At 43.7% G+C, this 19,824-nt stretch overlaps 1 pseudogene; it reads right to left on the bottom strand.

Annotated features, from left to right (window-relative positions):
• LOC122074199 overlaps positions 1-14,464 on the bottom strand; it is a 36,470-nt pseudogene extending 22,006 nt beyond the window's left edge.
• Between the last annotated feature and the right edge of the window lie 5,360 nt (positions 14,465-19,824).

The following is a 19,824-nucleotide window of genomic DNA, read 5'->3' as shown; positions in this document are numbered from 1 at the left end:
AGAATACTAGTTTGACGAAATTTTGGCAGCATAACGGCGTAAAATGGGATTTCCAAAAATTTTACACACAAACACCTGATAAACAACAGATAATATGATATAACAATGATCAAGTAGCAAAATACATAACTAAACTACACAAGTGTTCAACATCTGATTCCACCACAAAATGATCACTATCAAAATATATTCCACAAATGATTCCAGTTACAGTACAAATACAAGGAATGAGAATAAATGAAGTATACAATAAGGTCTACATAAAAAAGAGAAAATGGATAAACAGCTGGTGTGGGCGAGCTAAGCCCTCACTGGTCATCGTCGTCGTCATCGATGATCACCACGTTCATCGGAGGCCTAGAGTTGACGTCGAGGTGGTGGTCGTAGTAATCGAACCTCACGTTCACTAGCTGTACTGCCCTCCATAGTCGGCCAAAGTCGACGGACATGGCGTTAGCCGTGGTGCTCAAGTCCTGGCCCAGCTGGAGAAAGGAGTTCTCCAAAGTGGCCTGCCTCTCCAGGATGCGTTCCTCCCTGGAGGCACTCTCGTCCAGCCATCTCAGTAGCTGAACTTGGCCATCCTGTAAGGCCTGCATGGAGGACATCATGCCCTCGAAGTCGTATGCACCACTCCCAGGTGGTGGGGCTGTATGTCGTGAGGTTGCAGCTCTGGAGGAACTAGGACCGGGGCCTCTCGACTCCTGAGGTGCCTCCTCAGGGATGCCACCACCCACCAGATCCTCCTCCTCGTCCTGAGGAACGTAGTCCTCATCCTCCTCGCTGGACTCCTCCTCCATTGGGACATCCTCCATAGGGGCAGCCCTCCTACCCCTACCTCTCTGAGCTCCTGATCTCGGGGGTGTATCCATGAGGGTATGGAGACCCATCCTTAGGAGGTTACTCCTGTCGAACCTATCAGCCGGAGTCTTCCCCTCCTCGCCGCTCAGGTCCACCCCGAAGAACTCGAAGATCCCGGTGAGGATCCTGCCATAGGGGAATCCTTCATCCTCAGGGTGGGAAGTGTGGTGCTCCATCGTCCTGAGGATGATGTACGGAAGGCATAAGTGCTCGTCGCCTCCCTCTGCGGCCGTGAAGATGCAGAAAGCAATGAAGGCCGCCATAAAACCCACCTGGTTCCGATGACCTCCTCTGGGGAGCAGGTTGAACTGGACCAATCGAGCAAATAAACGAACCTCAGGGTAGAAGGACGTCTCGGACTTCGGACGGGTGCTGGTGCCGCAGATAGTCTCGTAAATGAAGTCCGGCATCTCCAAACTCATGAATGGTCCCAGAGGCTTACTCCTGGGAGGACTGTAGTATCGGTGTCCAGCTACTGATATGCCCAGGATGCTGGCCAAGGTACCCATCGTCAGCTGGATGTCTACCCCCTTCACCAAGCTGCTTATGGTGAACTCCCCGTATGGATAAGACACCTCCAAGTTGTAGTAGAACCGGTGGACTAGCTGCTCGTAGCATGGTCGGTCTACATGAAGGATAGAATCCCAGCCCAGTGCTGAGAACCTCTCCTGAAGCCGAGCCTTGTGGAAGTCATCGACTACCACGGTCTTCTCCATCATCACCGACCTCTTCAGGAAAATCGACCAGTTGGCTGCTGCCTCTGTACTAAGGAAGTGCTCCTCATCATAATCTGTAGGGTCAGACCGGGCAGGTCCGGGTCTCCCTGTGCGGGGGGCTGAAGAGCTGGTCTCTGCACTCTTCTGCTTAGTAGCGGTGGTCTTACGTCGTATGCCAGAGGAAGATGGTCCTTTGCCGGTGCGAGATGACATCCTGGCAAGAAGAAAAGAAAGTGGGGTAAGTAAAGAAAAGAAAATGATAGCAGAAAAAGGGAAGCTCAAAACACAAATACTCACAAAATGGGAATGGCGACAAGCTAGAAATGATAGGGAGCTAATGGACATGATGCACGGTAAGCGACAAAGGGGAAACATGCTAAAACAGTAAAATAACAGCAAGGATGACATGGGAGGATTCAATTGCAATGCGCAAACTCATTCACAATGGAGTAAAAAGCTTGAAACCCTAGGTATAGAACGAAATGCCATGGTAGCGGGATCATGAATGTACAAGAACATACCCAAATAGACAATGGAGGTCCACAGATGCAAGTATGTGATGAAAAAAACCAATACAAAAGAGGGGTTTTTCATGGGAATACATGGGGATTCCAAGCACAATGGATATTTCATGAAATCTATGGCATGCTAAGCATAAATCAAGTGGAATGCATCATAAAGGAATCATCAATTGGAGAAAAGGATCGAATATTTAAGAAATCCCCAAATTTGAAAACCTAGGGCACGATTTGGGGTTTTCTCCAAATGAGGAGATAAAATCCTAATAAACTACAAATGACCACAGTAGAAACATCACAATCACATGGAAATGCTATTCCATAGAAAGAAAGGTGGAAGGAAAGCATAGATTAAAGCCTACACATGCATTTTACCCCAAAAGGAAAATTCTGAGAAAAGAGAAGAAGAAACTTACTTGAGGAAAAGGGAGAGTTAAACCTTCTCAAAAGTGCCGAGTTGATAAGTAGACTCGTGAGTAGAAGCGCCGAGGAGACCTCCAAGGTCGCCCAAGGAAGAGAGGAAGAAAGAGACAAGACAGAACAGGGTCTGTAGGGCCCTGTTCGTGTTTTTACACGGGCAAGATCGGCGGGCCAGACCGATGGGCCCCACCCACCGGTGCCACCCGTCTGTTTGAGGTACTGGGACCGGCGGGCCCTTACCCTCCGGTGCAGCCCACCGGTTGTGAAAATTGGGGAAAAATTTTGAAAATTTTTTTTTCTTTCCTTTCCTCCTTCTAGCATAATTATATTGCTTCTTATCATTGATATTATTCCTATATTAATTTTTTGTGGTCAAATGGGACCATTGACACACCTGTTGGGGCATTGGCCCTGTATCTCGAAAATTAAGTTGCGGTAAATTGCAGGTTGTCATACACTACAGCACCTTATATGATGGCATATATTTGTATGCTGAAATCAATTCTATGGTGTTTAACCAGTATGGTGTGTGATATGTTCCAGGTACAGGAATACGATGGTACGTACTAGATCCGGTAGTAATGCCCGAGGTACCTCGCGAGGTCCTTGTCCGGACGGTCGACCACAAAATCCCAGGAGGTCCCGCTCTGTGGGGCAAACCTCACCTCCACCACCTTCAGAGACCCTTGGTCAGGGTGGGGCACATGGGGACCCACCTATGACTACACTCCCGGACCCTCCACCGGTTATCACACCGGGAGATGTTGCTACTATAATTCAGCAGTCACAACAGGCTTTTCAGCAACAGCAAGCATTTATGACTGCTATTCAGCAACAGCTGGAATTTTCTCAACCGGGTCAACCTCCTTGGGTACTCACTCCATAGGACCCGCCTGTAGGGTCAGGAACGGGACCACAAGTGGGGGGTACACCTCCAATCCCACCATTCGGTGTTCCTCAGTATGGGATGCCTCCTCCATACTCCTACTATCCGGCTTATGCTCCTAACTTCCCGCCAACAAATATTACGTCAAAGGTAGTGGAGTCATTCAAGAGGAACTTACCACCTGTATTCTCTAAGGTGGGGAGTGATCCTCTGGAACCGGACCAATGGATCCAAGAATTAGAGAAGATATTTGAGGTGCTTGAGTGCACAGATGCACAGAAACTCATTTGTGCTGGGTTGCAACTTAAAAAGGAGGCAAATTCTTGGTGGCAAGCCTCCAAGCCCATATTGCTGGCTGCCCATCCAGAACCCACTTGGGAGCAATTCAAGGAGTTGTTCTTAGACAACCATTATCCGCGTAGTTTCAGAGACCGCAAAGAGACTGAGTTCATGGCCTTAACTCAAGGAGGTAAGACTGTCCTTGAGTACCAACAACAATTCGAGAGTTTGTTCCATTTTGCCCCAAGGCATATGAGGACAGCTGAAGAGAAGGCAGCAAGGTTCCTAAAAGGCCTAAAAGCATCTATTGGGTCTGTACTTGAGGTATTGGATTTGACCGAATATGGCTAGATTGTGCAGAAGGCCAAGACCATGGAGGATAAACAAAAGGGAGAACAGTCCCTCACCCCTGGACTGTGGAAGAGAACAAACCCATTTCCGGATATGGGAAACTCCTCCAAGGCATACCGCGGATCATACAGTTCTGGGCCTATGTATAGGCAGCCCTATAGGTCATCTGGCTACCCTCCTAGACCAGTTGGTGGTTCGGGTTCCACCTCTTTTCGCACGAACACTAGTGTGGCACCTACAGCTCCAAGGCCACCTCGACCTCCATCTGCAACGGGTCAAGTGCAGAGGGGCCCCACCCCAGTTCTGACGTCCGAGATTCGTTGCTTCAACTGCCATTCATATGGACATTATGCGAAAGACTGTCGGGCTAGACCAGCCTTGCCCTCCAGTCAGCCCTCTGCGTATCGACCTCCCTTAGCTCGGGGGAATCAACCGCAGGGAAGGATGTATGCTCCGTCAGCTGAGGAAGCTGAGGCCAGTACAGAAGTAGTGGCAGGTACATTTTAAATTAAAAAATTTATTATGATTAATATTGATGACCTGCTGAAATTATATGCATTGTTACACTAGGTATCCTACCCATATCAGGCATACCTGCCTATGTTTTATTCGATTCAGGAGCTACTCATTCATTCGCATCTAAGAGATTCGCAGAGAAACTTGGGATGTCACCCAGGATCCTAGATCATGGAATGATTGTTAGTATGCCTACTGGTAAAGTTGCACAGTTGAAGGAAGTGTATGGGCCGTGCCCAGTGGAAATTAATGGGAAGAACCTTGATGCACAACTCATTAAGTTTAATATGCAGAATTTTGATGTTATATTGGGTATGGATTGGTTGTCGGCTCATCGAGCTAATGTGATCTGTGCTGAAAAGCTGATTAGGGTGGCAGATGACGAAGGGAAAGAATTGGTATACCGAGTAGATACAATAAAAAGGGTGAGGAAGGTCCTTGTCTCTGCTCTTCAAGCGGTAAAATTGCTAGAAAGTGGATGTCAGGGTTACTTGGCATCGGTACTTGATGTTGATGCAAGGATTACACCTCTAGAAGACGTAAAGGTGGTTAAAGAGTTTCCCAACGTTTTCCCGGATGATCTGATGCATTTACCACCTGATAGAGAGTTGGAGTTTGCCATAGATTTGACTCCTGGAGCAGCTCCAGTATCTAAGGCTCCATACAGGATGGCACCAGCTGAATTGAAGGAGTTGCAGATGCAGTTGCAGGAACTATTGGAAAAGGGGTTTATTCGCCCAAGTGTTTCACCTTGGGGTGCCCCAGTGTTGTTTGTCAAGAAGAAAGATGGCAGTTTGCGTATGTGCATAGATTACCGGGAGTTAAATAAGCTAACCATTAAGAACCGGTATCCATTGCCACGCATTGATGATCTATTTGACCAGTTGCAGGGAGCCAGAGTATTTTCAAAGATAGACCTTCGGTCAGGCTATTATCAGCTCAAGATAAAGAGCAGTGATATACCCAAAACAACATTTAGGACTCGATACGGTCACTATGAGTTCCTAGTGTTATCTTTCGGGTTAACCAATGCACCGGCAGCATTCATGGATCTAATGAATCGAGTATTTCAGGATGTGCTCGATAAATAGGAAATTGTTTTTATTGATGACATCTTGATCTACTCCAAGACCGAAGAGGAGCACACTCAACACTTGAGAATGGTGTTACAGAGGTTGAAAGATCAACAGTTGTTTGCCAAGTACAGCAAGTGTGTATTCTGGCTTGAACAAGTTGGATTCCTGGGGCACGTAGTGTCTAAAGCCGGAATCGAAGTAGATCCTGCAAAGGTGAAAGCAGTAGTGGAATGGGAAAGCCCCAAGAATGTTACTGAAATTAGAAGCTTCTTGGGTTTGGCTGGATATTACCGGCGCTTCATTGAGAATTTTGCTCAGATCTCAGCACCAATGACCAAGTTGACTAAAAAGGGTGTGAAATTCGACTGGGCAGAGGAATGTGAGAAGAGCTTCCAGGAATTGAAAGAAAGGTTGGTGACTGCCCCTGTGCTGACTATTCCTGAAGGCACAGGTGGAATGATAGTCTATATCGATGCTTCCAAAGTTGGTTTGGGTTGTGTTCTCATGCAACGCTGTAAGGTAATAGCGTATGCATCCCGACAACTAAAGGAGTATGAGAAGAATTACCCCACTCATGACTTAGAACTAGCTGCAGTCATTTTTGCCCTTAAGATCTGGCGACATTATTTGTATGGGGAGAAGTGTGAGATATACAGCGATCACAAAAGCCTGAAGTACTTCTTCACCCAGAAGGATCTGAACATGAGACAGAGGAGATGGCTTGAACCCATGAAGGATTATGACTGCGACATTCAGTATCATCCCGGCAAGGCAAATGTAGTGGTAGATGCATTGAGTCGGAAGACACAGACTGTGTCGCTCCCATACTTAGCAGTCAGCCCACCACTCGTGCAGGAGGCTATGCTAATGGATGAAACCCTCTTATATGAAGGGGCAACCTTAGAGCTTGAACCTCAACCAGAAAACCTTAAATGGTTGACTGTATCCTTGACGGCTCTACAGGTGCATCCTGCAATTAGAAAAGAGGTAATAATGAAGCAACCTTTGGATCCTGAATTGTAGAGGATCAGAGTTAAGGTTCAAGATCAAACAATGAACGACCCAGATTTTGCTTTAGCCAGTAATGGGGCATTGATGTTTCGAGACAGATTGTGTGTACCCGATGACTTGGATATACAAGACAAGATAGTGCGAGAAGCACATAGCTCCGAGTACTCACTTCACCCAGGAAGTACCAAGATGTACAAAGACCTCAAACAAAGTTACTGGTGGTCAAACATGAAAGTCACCATAGCTTTGTATGTGGCGACTTGTCTTACCTGCCAGAAAGTAAAAGCTGAGAGGCATCGACCTTATGGTACTCTTCAGCCACTCCCAGTACTAGAATGGAAGTGGGAAAGGATCACAATGGATTTCGTCATCGGACTACCAAGTACACCTAAGGGAATGGACACGATATGGGTGATCGTGGATCGGCTTACCAAGACTGCTCATTTCATTCCCATCAAGACCAAGTTCTCTATGGCCAAACTAGCACAACTTTACATGGACAACATAGTGCGCTTACATGGAGTGCCAGTGAGCATTGTTTCAGATAGGGACCCAAGGTTCCCTTCCAGATTTTGGAAAATCTTACAGCGTGCCTTAGGATCACAATTGAATTTGAGTACTGCTTTTCACCCACAGACTGATGGTCAGTCGGAGCGAACCATACAGATATTAGAGGACATGCTCAGGGCATGTACAATGGAGATGAGTGGCAGCTGGGAAGAATATATACCTCTTATGGAGTTTGCATATAACAGCAGTTACCAAGCTACAATTGGGATGGCTCCATATGAGGCGTTATATGGCAGAAAGTGCAGAACTCCTTTGTATTGGGATGAGGTAGATGAACGTCGAATGTTAGGACCTGAGATGATACAGATGACTTGTGACAAAGTCGACGTTATTAGAGAACGGATTAAAGCAGCTCAGTCCCGTCAAAAGAGCTATGCGGACACCCGTAAAAAAGATATTGAATTTCAGCCAGGAGAAAAGGTATTTCTCAAGATCTCTCCTACTAAAGGGTTGCAAAGGTTTCACAGAAAGGGGAAGTTGAGCCCAAGATACATTGGACCATTTGAGATCTTATCCCGGGTTGGCTTAGTAGCCTACATGCTTGCTCTGCCACCTTCACTTGGGGATGTTCACAATGTATTCCATGTATCCATGCTGAAGAGATACGTGCATGATCCATCTCATGTACTACCCATGGAGCCAGAATACCTTGAAGCTGACATGACCTATAAAGAACAGCCAGCTGAAATTTTGGACTGGAAGGTGAAAACCCTTAGTAACCGCTCCATTTCCTATGTGAAGGTGCGATGGGCTGATCATTCAATTGAAGAAGCATCTTGGGAGGTAGAGGATGAAATGCAAGCCAAGTACCCTCATCTTTTTGATCAACCAGGTACGCAATTTCGAGGATGAAATTTTTCAGAAGGGGGGGTAAGGTAATACCCTACTTCTTAAACCTGGTATGATTTCGTGGTTGAACCGGTTAACCGTGCAGGGACCGAACCAGAGGGAGTTAGAGCGGGTTCCTTATGGGCTATGATGGCAAGGGTGACCTTAAACACCGGCTGGCCCGACAAGTCCGAGCCAGTGCCAGAAGAGACGGGAGTGCCCAAGCCGTGTACATGCACCTACCATAAGGCCATGTACGGATAAAGCAGGTATTATAGCCATATTTTAAGGTATATACGTATGCTACATCGTATGCCAGGGGTGGGATTCACGCCGAGGCCGGAACCCTGTCAAAATCCCAAGTTTTGGCCCTCAAGTGGGCGGACAGGTGGGTGCACCCACCCACCTGAGTGACCCATCCATGTGCACTATTCACTTATTTAGGAATTATATATATAGCATTATGATTTTATTTTCTTTCATTTATGACACCCGTACGTTGGTGAGAAGAGTAAAGAGGAGAGAGAAAAGAAAGGGAAGAAGAAGGGAAGAGAAGGAAGAAGAAGAGAAGGATTTCAGCGGCGCCGAAGCTTGATCTTCCCATTCCGGCGCCGGAAGAGTGATCTTCAACTCTAGATCTACATTTAGAGGTAAGCAAAGTTGGGTTCTTTGAACATTCACCATACCCAAGATTAAAACCCTTGATTTGAGTAGGGTTTCTTGAGATCTTGTAAATCCCCTTTGAAATGATGAATCTAAGGTTTAATAGATGATTTATGTGTTGATCTTGAAGGATTTGAAGAGGTAGTGACAAGGTGGAAGAAGCATTGTGAGTTTGAAGCGATTTGGAGGGTTTGAAGTTGTTCTTGAGCAAAGAAGGTAAGATGGTTTCCCATCCCTTGAATCTAACCTAGATCTAGGTTAGAACCATCCTATAAGACCTTGAAGGTGTGAAGAATGGGTTGGGAAAATCCCCATTTGAACCCCCAAAGAATGGAGGAAGTTGGGAAGAAACAGTGTCTTTCCCGCCAAGACCGGTGGTTGCAATCGGTGGGCCCCTACCCGCCTGTGGGCACCCACCTGAGAGGGCAGGGGCCTTCGGGCACAACCGGCGGGCCCTACTGGCGGGCCCCTACCCGTCGGTCCAAACCGGTGGGTAGGACCGGTGGGCCAGACAGCCCACCTGTCTGACCCACCCGTGTGGCCCCGAAGGTGATCCTTATGTCCGATTGAACCCAAATCGGATGTGTGACCTTATTTTAACCTTCTAAACATGATTTTGTCATCAGATAGTGTTAATTTTGATTCTAAAATGGTGAAGTACTAACCCCGCTCAATTATGTTAGGTTCACCAAATCCTACCCGATTCGCACCGAATCTCACCCGTACCGAACGGGAATCCTTGTACACTACAAGTAAGTGGGGAGAGGACGTTTGGCCTTGTTTCAAGGAATTGTTTGGCATTCATTTAATTATATCTAGTCTAGTCATGCCATCATGAATATGCTATGTAGATTAGTCATTCCTCACATTGTTATGTATATGTGCTATGTTTACTTTCTAAATGTCAATTGAATGAGATGTTTATATATTGAATGTGGACATCATGATGCATGATGCATTGATAGATTAGATGCCATAGTCGGCTTGGAAACTATTACATTGGTGGCCCGTGGAATGGGACACGGTGGCACTATGCATTCGTACTATTGTCATATAGGAGCATGCGGTATTAGGATTTTCACCATCCCGTGCTACGACCCTTCCCAACAGGGGTTAAGGTGTTGGGTTATCATTTGGGGGGAAGCAGTGGTCGCGGGTGATCGGGTCACTGTGGCGGTTAGACATAACGCCCGACGAGTCATGTAGGACAGTCGGCAACCCCGGTGGTACATTCAAGAGGGCCAATCCTACTGATTTTAAATTACTGGAGTCAGCACCTTTATTTTCAGTCATTTACATTTCTGTTGAGAGCCGGTGGATGGCATTGTCTTTACTTTTCTGAGTGCTCACGGTGGGCCTTCTTCGACAGCCCTATGGGCGTATCGTGGGAGGGAGTTCGCAGCTCGTACCCGGAGTATACGCGCACTGTGGTTGTAGTAGCACTAAAACCAATGACTTAGTAATGTTGCTTAGGTGGATGTGATTTAAAATGTATAGCATGGCATGTAGTGCATATGATGTGTTTTGATGTGTGGACTGTTGTGTGGTCCATCTTACCACTTACTGAGCTAGTGAGCTCATCCCACGTGTGCACCCCTTTTTAGATGATTTTACAGGTCATACATTTGAGGAGCATGGGGTGGGTCCCACAGTCGAGTTTCCTGATGAGGACTGGTGGACCCCTGAGGAGTTAGAGCACGACACTGACTGCTCGTGTGAGAGTTGTGCTGCGGGACAGCAGTTCTGAGGCCGAGCTGAGCTCCACCTTTGAGGCCGTGCTGAGCTCCACTTCTGAGGCCGAGCTGAACTCTTCTATGTGATGCCGAGCTGAGCTCTAGCCTTGATACCGAGCCGAGCTGTGTACTTTGATTGTTTTGGTGGATTTCCTTATGTACTTGATATTTGAATTTTATTCTTTTTGTGTAAATATCATGCCTTCGGGCCCACATGTATATAATTATTGTATCCCAATCCGGGTATCAAGTATCATGGGATTATTCACAGGTAAAACTTAGTCTTCCGCTGGTCTGATGAGTTTATATTAGTTGTGTGTATGCTGTGGTGGAATACAGTATCTGATGATCCTGGCAGGTTTGGGTTAACCGGTGTTAACCCGGTCACTGGCCCGGTTCTGTGAGAACGATGTGTGACATATTGTGTTGTTGTTACTGCTGTAGTAAGATGGTCATTCCCTCAAGTTCTGTATCTTCCATCCCAATACTCACTGGTAACAATTATCAAAAGTGGGTGGAAGAATTAGAATTGCATTTAGGTCTTCTTGACTTAGACTTGGCACTTAGGGAGCCTAAACCTGAGCCTCTCACAGACTCGAGCAGAAGTGTTGAAAGGACTAAGTTTAAGAAATGGACTAAAGCAAACAGAAAGTGCATATTGGTTTTAAAAAATGCAGTTCCTGAAATTATACGTGGGAACATAGAGATCAAAGACACTGCAAAAGAATTCCCGGATGCTATTAAAGCTAGATTTCAACACAACAAGAAAGCTGAGAAAACCACATTGATGACCAGGCTAATGAATACAAGGTATGATGGATGCGGGAGTGTTAGAGAATACATTTTGGGTGTAGCTACTGATGCTGGTAAACTTAAGAATCTTGGAATACAGATCGATGAAGAATTTATTGTACACATTGCACTAAATACCCTCCCTAGTCAGTATAAGGTTATCCAATCTACCTACATTGCACTGAAGGACGATTGGAGCTTAAATGAGCTCATTTCCATTTGCACTCAAGAGGAAAAAAAATTGAAACAAACTAGGTTTGAGAGTGCACATGCAACTTTCCACAAGGGATCTTCTGGTAGACCAAGCAGAAGGAACAAAAATTTTTCCAACAGAGGAAGCGTCAAGCCATATGATAGGACTAATAGCTCTCAAGAACTTGACACATCTCAAAAGGCTCAGGATGAAGAGAATACCAACAACGTAGAGTGTTTCTGGTGCCATAAGAAAGGACATGTGAAGAAGGACTGTTTTATTTTCAAGAAATGGTTAGAGAAGAGGAAGAATTCTAAGGTTGATAAGTAGGATGATACTAAGAAAGGGTGAGGTAGACTGATCATCAGCAATTGAGAGCAAGTAAAATTTGGTCCCATCAAGTAGTTAGGATTTCTTTACATACGGTTATTTGAAATGCTTGATTAGTGGGAGCTCTGGTTTTGTTTAGTATTTGTTTATGTTTTGAACCTTAGCCCGTATGTTTTGGGGCACAGTTTGATGAATTATGGTTAAGTTTTAGCATTTACATTATGCACAGTTATTTCTTGAAATATTTGGTTTATGATTTCATTTGAAAATGTTTTTATAGGCAGTAATTGTCTTAGTTATAGGCAATATTTTGCCACAGTTCAAAAGGTAATGTTTGCCACATTTTAAGACAGTATTTGTCACAGCTCATAGGCAATATTTGCCACAGTTTATAGGCGGAAGGCCACAGTTAGATATTAACCACAGATCAAAGGCGATTTGCCACAGTGAAGGTTAATATCTTAGTTAAGAACCTATATAGAATGACAACAGTGTAATTTGAGGATATGTCAATATTTCTATGATGGTATCCCACATAGATTCGTGTTAAGAAACTTACTTATGTTTGTAATAACAGAAAGTTGTATGCCATATATTGAGGTGTATCTTCTGCTGTTATTCGATGTGAGTGGTTTTTCAACTGAATCACAGTAAGAGTGGTTAATGTAATAAGATTCTATGGCCACACCAATTTAAAAGACATCCTTATAATTAATGTAGCCCAAGTGGGAGATTGTTAGATTTATGGGCTAAATTAATTATTCGGGTTGATTAAATGGGTGAGAGTCAAATTGCATGAACCGGTTCGGTCCACTCTCAAGCTTAGGGATATGCTGGCTCAACCCATTGTGGTTTAGGGTTTTGAGTGCAGGACAGTATTATAAATACTAGGTTTTGGGTCCCTACAGCCATTATTCACTCTTCTCCACTTTACCACTAAAGTGAGAGAACCAAGGAGGTTTAAGGGGCTGTAGAAGATCCATAGCCAAGCCAAGAGAGCGAAAGTGGGAGTGACCAACATCAATCATCTTCAGCATACTAGGTGAAAGGTACAAATTGATCCTCCATAATTTTATTAGATTCGTGTTCTTATTTTTCCTGTGTGGTTTCCTCAATAGGGTTTCAAACTCAAACCCATAGGGAGTTCTAACACCCTATACTGTCTTGTTTGAATATCTTCTGTAAATTTTTTATCAACCCAACATGCATTTCCAAAATCCACAATCTTGCACTTAAAATCAATCCCATTCAAGTCCCTGTCATGCTTTAAAGCTCCACACTTTAAGGCTTTCCTTTCTGAGATCTTTGCCACTCCCCTCTTTGCGTTCCTCTTCAGCTATTTGTCTTTGCTAGGATCAATGGTGGAGACAAGATGAATGTTTTCAAGTTTTAAGTCTGGGATTATATTGAGTTCCGTATGCAAGTAATCCAGACCATACAAAATCATCTGCAGATCTCCCTAACCTTGTTCAATTCAACACCCTTATAAAGGTCATATATTGTCAATCGAAGCAAATTGTCAGCAAGAAGCTCAAGAACCGTACCTAGGTGCTGCCCATTTAGGCCCACATGCTTGAAGTGGTCACTTAGTCAAACAATGCAATTGGAACTAGAGGGGTCACCGCTAGCTATTGTGGAGAGGACTTCGATCTCATGGAGAGTAGCTTGAGCAAATTGAGCAGCACTTTTTTGGATCTTAAGAGTTTCAAATCTCTTTAAAACAAATGAAGCAACTATTAGCTTCCACAAGAAATAGAAATCGGGAATGAAATGAGTTTTCCACAAAATGGACCTAAGTTGTTAAAATTGAAATAGGAAAAATAGGATAGAAAAAAAAAGATGAAATGGCAAAATTACGAGAGAGATAACAGCTATAGATGTTTGAATCAAACAACCATTGGGAAAAATCTCAGGTGATAAAACAAGTTCAAAAGTAAATACAACATTTTCCAATGAGATGACTCATGTAGAGTACTTTACCCATCCGTGGGTTGCCTAAACGGTTAGGGTGAATCGGGGATTGTGTGGATGAGTGCTCAGTCCTAACTTCGATTCTCCATTTGTGCATTTGCGATTTAAGTGGAGACCATGGCAGTGGGTTGCTACGCTAGTCTTCCCGAGGATTAGTCGAGGTACACGTAAGCTGACCCAAACACCTTGATTAACAAAAAAAAAAAATACTTTAAGAACAAAAAACCTATCCCACAATCAAAAATTTAAACAGAACAGAAAACTCAACAAATAATTAGCAGATCATAAACAGAGGGAAAAACCCCATATGAGATAGATATGTAATTTCATTCAATAAAGGAAAATTAAAGAAATCCGAATGGATCAGGTAAGGAATGCAAATAAAATTTGATAAATAGAAGGCATGAATGAAAATGTCAAATGAATTAACAAATTCTAACCAGAGGCCAAAGAAGCAAAATTCACAGAACACCCCATAGTAGAAGAGAACATAAAAAGGTAATCATCTAGAGAAACATAACTAGATTGATTAGGATTGTTTTCTTAGGTTAAGAGAGCTTTAGAGGTTAGGAAATACTCTACCAAAAAGGAAAATGGCATCGTCACTACAAATTGTCATATCACGTAGCGAAATCCTATGAACTTTTAAAAAACGACATTAAAAAATAAAATAAAACAAAAACGAGGTTCACACTATCGGTAGTACGCCATGAATCCTATCTCCGCCGGGACGCCTGTGTTCTGAGTATCCATCTACTTAATGTTCATTTCTTGTTTTTATTATGATTTCCTTTTTGCCAATGACAAGGGGGAGAAATATGTTGAAAAGTATGGAAATATATCTTTGTTGTGCATGAGCTGATTGGAGTTCAGATCTGGGGGATCTCAGTTTTGATTAAAAGCTTCCAAAACCCTGACAACAAATTGATTGTATTCTTGTGGTTAATCTTCACTTTCCAAGGTATGATGATCTTTAAGTAACTTATAATTACTTAATAACAAAGTAAAACAAAAAATAAGAGAAGGAAAAGGGTGAGAAGAGTTTTCAGAAGAAGGGCGGTAGGGGAATGGTTATCTCAACTTGAGTCTCTCACCCTCAACTATGGTTATCTCAACTTGAGTTTCTCACCCTCAACTATCCCAGTTGATGAAACAAATCTATCTCAAGTTTAAGAGTAAGCATTGCTCACAAAATAAATTTTCATTTATTCGTTCTCAAGGTATTACTTCAATGCACCCATCCGTGGGTTGCTCAGACGGTTAGGGTGAATTAGAGACCATGTGCATCAGGTTTGATTCCCCATCTATGCATCTGCGATTTAAGTGGAAACCCTGGCGGTTGGTTGCTGTGCTAGTCTCCCCGAGGATTAGTTAAGGTGCACGTAAGCTAGCCCAGACACCTTAGTTAACAAAAAAAAAAGGGGTATTACTTCAATACTTATATAATAGAATTAGAGTACAACCTTACAATTTAGACACAAAATCAAAATAGAAACTAATTGATTTAAATAATTAAATACTAATTTGTGCACTAAGAAACTAACGTAAGACCCTAGAGGACTCTTCTAGAAAACTAAATCTAACTTTGACTACTTGTTAACAAAGAAACATGAAAATAAAACAAAAAAAGGGACCAAATCATTGTTAAAACGGGAATGGCAAAAAAACAGAAACATACGGTACAGGTTTTAAACAGATAAAAATGATGAACGGTACGGTCAAAAAAAGGGTAAAAAAAAAGGAAACGGCAAACAGACTAAAACGAACGGTACAAGTATTAAACATGTAGTTTTCAAAAAAACGAAACCAAAAAAAGGCAGTATACTCATGCAATTTGAGATATTATTACCTGCATACATGCATCTAATGTTCCAAAAGTTTTGGGAGTCCCAAGATAAAATAGCCCAATGGGCTCCAAAAAGATGAGATGTTGCTAGTTTTAGCTTCTCCTTATTGAATGGGCTATAAGAAGATGAGATTTTTTTCCTATAGATAGTATGGAAGTTAAAAATCAATACCCAAGTACCATATTGTCTTCACTCTGCACTTTTACTAAATTTTTTTTTTAAATTAATTACTTTTTTTTAATAAAATTCCTATTTTACCCTTAAAAAAAAGGATACGCGTTAAAACGGATTCTTTTGTCGTTTCCATTTTTTTCCGTATTGTATAATATCATAAGGGAAAACGCATTTTAAACGGGAAAAAATGGCAACCAGTTTTAAACACGTTTTAACTAACAGTGGTACTGTTCACATGAATAGTAATTTCTGGTTTTGGGTTAGCCTAGGCCAACATTGGGGCTGACTAGTATGGCTTGATAGAACCAACAGCTCCTTTCTTTACAAGCTCGATCTACATAAGACCCTTCCAACAAAAATACAATAAGATAAGACCTAGTATGCTAAAAAAAAAAAAAAGACCAAGAAAAATCTACTAGTTCTACCTCATCGGGAGTTCAAGGCTACAAGTGAGGAGACTGGATTGATATATGCACTTGTGACAAAGGAGAAAGAAGTGACATTCCTTGAGTCAATAAGAGAACTTTTTACAGATTTTTCAGACTTGGTGCCCAATGAGTTAGGGCTAGTAGATTTTTCAGACTTGGATCGATCTAATATTAGTAGATCCAAGTCATTTATTTTTCTAGGTAAGAGTTGGGTTGTCAGCATCCAAATGCATTAAGTGACAAGCATGAAGCATATCCTTAAAGTGCTTAATATCATGGCCTCCCCTTCTGTTGCCCTGGCCTAGATTTCTTCTGCCAACTTGAAAGATTGAATTAAAATTTCCTATGCAAAATCTATGTAACTGATTTACACCCAATGAAATAAGCTTACTCATTCCATTTTCTTATTAGCTCTGTTAGGTTCTCCATAAACGCAGGTAAGTGAAAATCCAGAATGTTGAAAGGAAACATTAGCATCAACGATCTTACTGTCTGAATAATTTACTGAAATATGATCTTGACCATACCAAAGTAATGCAAGCCCACTTGAAGCCCCTTGGGCACTAACAGAAAACAAAGAGTCTATCTCAAGTTTCTTACAAATAGATTCTAGCTTAGCAGTTTGGCACTTAATTTCAATTAAGAAGATGACATTGGCTTTCCTGGTTTGGAGAGATAAGCCGAGAACATATAGTCAAAGCTCTCCCCTAGCCCTGATAGTTCCAACTTCCAACTAACATGTTTCATGACTCCTACCCTTGTGGGTACCCCTACCTCCTTGATTTCATAGCAACCTAGCTAGAGATCTTATAGACAGAGAATGAATGCTTCAGCTTTCTCTTGTGCTAGACATGGTCAAAGCATCTTGTAACTGGGGGAGAAGGGATACTAGGAGTATTTGGTGAAATTGGATACAATTCCAAATTTGTTGATTTGAAGAATAAATGATACGGCAAAATTTGTCACCCAATAAAGCGAAGACACGTGGAATCCGAGGGAGGGACACGTGTCACCCATCCGATAGAGGCCGCAAGGTTTCAAACCACGTCAGGAGAAGATACCTGAGGGGGGTTCCCGAAACCCTAGGCCAAGAAACCCTATAAGAGGGAACCCAAAAGAAACCTGGAGGAGGTACGCCGACACCCACTATTACTCATGTAAAAACACTGTTCTACTGGTCACTATCTTGGGCATCAAAAGACTAATCCCAGAGATACCTTCGGGCCTCTACCTTTTGTGCTTGTGCAGGGTCGACTCATACGGATTTTCGATAGTAACAGATTGGTGTCGTCCGTGGGAACGACAGTAATGGTGAGGAAAACCTATAATCGTAAGAAAACAAGACCAGCACCGAGTATAAACATGGATGAGGGGGAAGCTTCAGGAGGGCTCTCCCCCTCGACAGAAATCGGTGAAGAATGGGGAAACAATGATCGAGAAGGTTCCGTGAGGGACTGGCGCTCGGCCGGATATTTGATACACATAGATAGTAATCTTCCACCCCCTCCTAGGGCATAGGAATATGTGACAAGGGAGCAGTTCGATACCCTTCTGGAGAAGTATGACTGAATGGCCGAGACAATGAAGGAGGTCTCCAAGGCCGTCTCTCAAAAGACTGACGGAGCACCGCGAGGCTCCCATGTCCAGCCAGAGCGAGCCCAATATGAGGATTGGAGTAGTTCAGGATCGATAAGGTCTGGTCGGAGTCCTCGAAACCAAGTAATGAGGGAAAGCCCCGCACCTAAAGAAAGGATGCGGCGTGCCACTTGGGCCAAGCATGAGGAACCATGCCAAGGAAACAGACAGAGACATGAGGACTCGGGGTTGAAGCAGATGATCTTAGACCTGAAAGACGAGATCCAGAAGGTCACAGAAAACCAGACAGGAACTAGCAAGCCGGTCCTCACTAATGACATAGCTCAAGTTGATGAGGTCATGAGGGACCCGCTCCCGGTCGGTGTCTGTCTACTCAAATATAACACCTACGATGGGTCTGGAGACCCCGTAGATCATCTGGAAGGCTTCAAGGTTGCGATACAATTCTATCGAGTCTCGAAAAACATCATGTGTCATGCCTTACCTTTAACGTTCAGAGGAGCGGCAATTTTATGGTACAATCGCCTACCGACAAAATCGATTCACAGCTTCAACGATTTGAGTTACTTCTTCTTGAAGGGAGTCTCCAGTAGCCAACCCCTTCAGAAGACCACATTAAACCTGACCAATGTCAAACAACATAAAGGAGAGTCACTGGGAAGTTACATAAAGCGCTTCCAGCAGGAGAAGATCACGATCAGAGGTTTGGACCCGAAAGAAGAGTTCACAGCCTTGTTGGGAGGCGTAAAAAATAAAGAGCTAAAAAGGTCTTTGGTGAAGCATACACCGAAGAACCTAGCTGAGTTGAGGGCTCGGTGTGATAAGTATATTTAGATGGAAGAAACCCTCCAAGCTGATGAAGAAGTTGAAGCGAAGATGGGGAGGAAAAGGACCTTAAGAGATGTTGACAAACCTTCCGAGGGCAAGAGACGAAAGTCCGAACGTGATCGAGCACCCAGTTCGTTGAAGAAGTTCAAGAGATATGCACCGCTAAACCGGAGACGGACGGACGTGCTAATGCTGATAAAAGAAACCCTAGACGCCAGTCATGAAGTGGCCTGGGAAGATGGGACAGCATCCTGAGAGACACAATATGGATAAATATTGCCACTTCCACAGAGACCACGACCATGACACCGAAGATTGTTGGCACCTAAAGAGAGAGATAGAAGGAATGATTCGAAGAGGATATCTAGGTCGATTTATAGAATGCAAAAAGGAGGATACCTAAGACGGAAATGATCGCAGGGACAATCAAGAACGACAAAGGGACCGGACACCCGAGGAAGCTAACCATCACCCCCGTGATGATCATAAAAGCCCAACTAGGGTTATAACAACTATCAGTGGAGGCCTAACCGTAGGAGACAGTTCTATCTCGGACAGGAAATCAAAAGCCTATGCGAGAAGCGTGCATGTGGCAGAATGGTCAAATAAGAAGGCAAGGATGGGGACGGTTATCTCCTTCTCGGATGATGACCTAGAAGGGGTGCAAACCCCACATGACGATGCCCTGCTAATCACCATGACCGTAGCCGATTGTAGAGTAAAAAGGATCTTGGTGGATAACGGTAGCTCAGTTGATATTCTATTCCTTGAAGCCTTTCAGAAGATGGGTCTAGATAAAGCAAAGCTAAAGAAGGTCAAACACCCATTGCAAGGGTTCTCGGATGCCTTGATTAAAGTAGAAGGGTCGGTTGAGTTACCGGTAAGTGCAGACACCGGATACCGCCAGGGAACAGTTATGATCAACTTCCTGGTAGTAAACATCACTTCAGCGTACAACGCCATACTAGGGAGAGTTGGCTTAAACCTATTAAAGGTTGTCGTCTCCACACCACACCTCAAGATGAAGTTCCTAACTAAGAATGGGGTTGGGCAGTATCGAGGCAATCAGGAGGTGTCCCAGAAGTGCTGTGCCACCACCTTATGGGGAAAGGGAAAGGTGGGCAAGGTGCTCCCGATAGAAGATCTACGCAATGATACAAATTATCAAAAGGGAGAACCGACTGAGGAGTTGATACAAGTCGAAGCCGAAGAAGGGGATAGTACTCACCAATTTCAAGTC

Source organism: Macadamia integrifolia, chromosome 3 (genome assembly GCF_013358625.1).
Source record: "Macadamia integrifolia cultivar HAES 741 chromosome 3, SCU_Mint_v3, whole genome shotgun sequence".
Lineage (NCBI taxonomy): Eukaryota > Viridiplantae > Streptophyta > Magnoliopsida > Proteales > Proteaceae > Macadamia > Macadamia integrifolia.
Note: the sequence above shows the minus strand (reverse complement) of the source record. Positions and strands in the feature narration are given on the sequence as shown.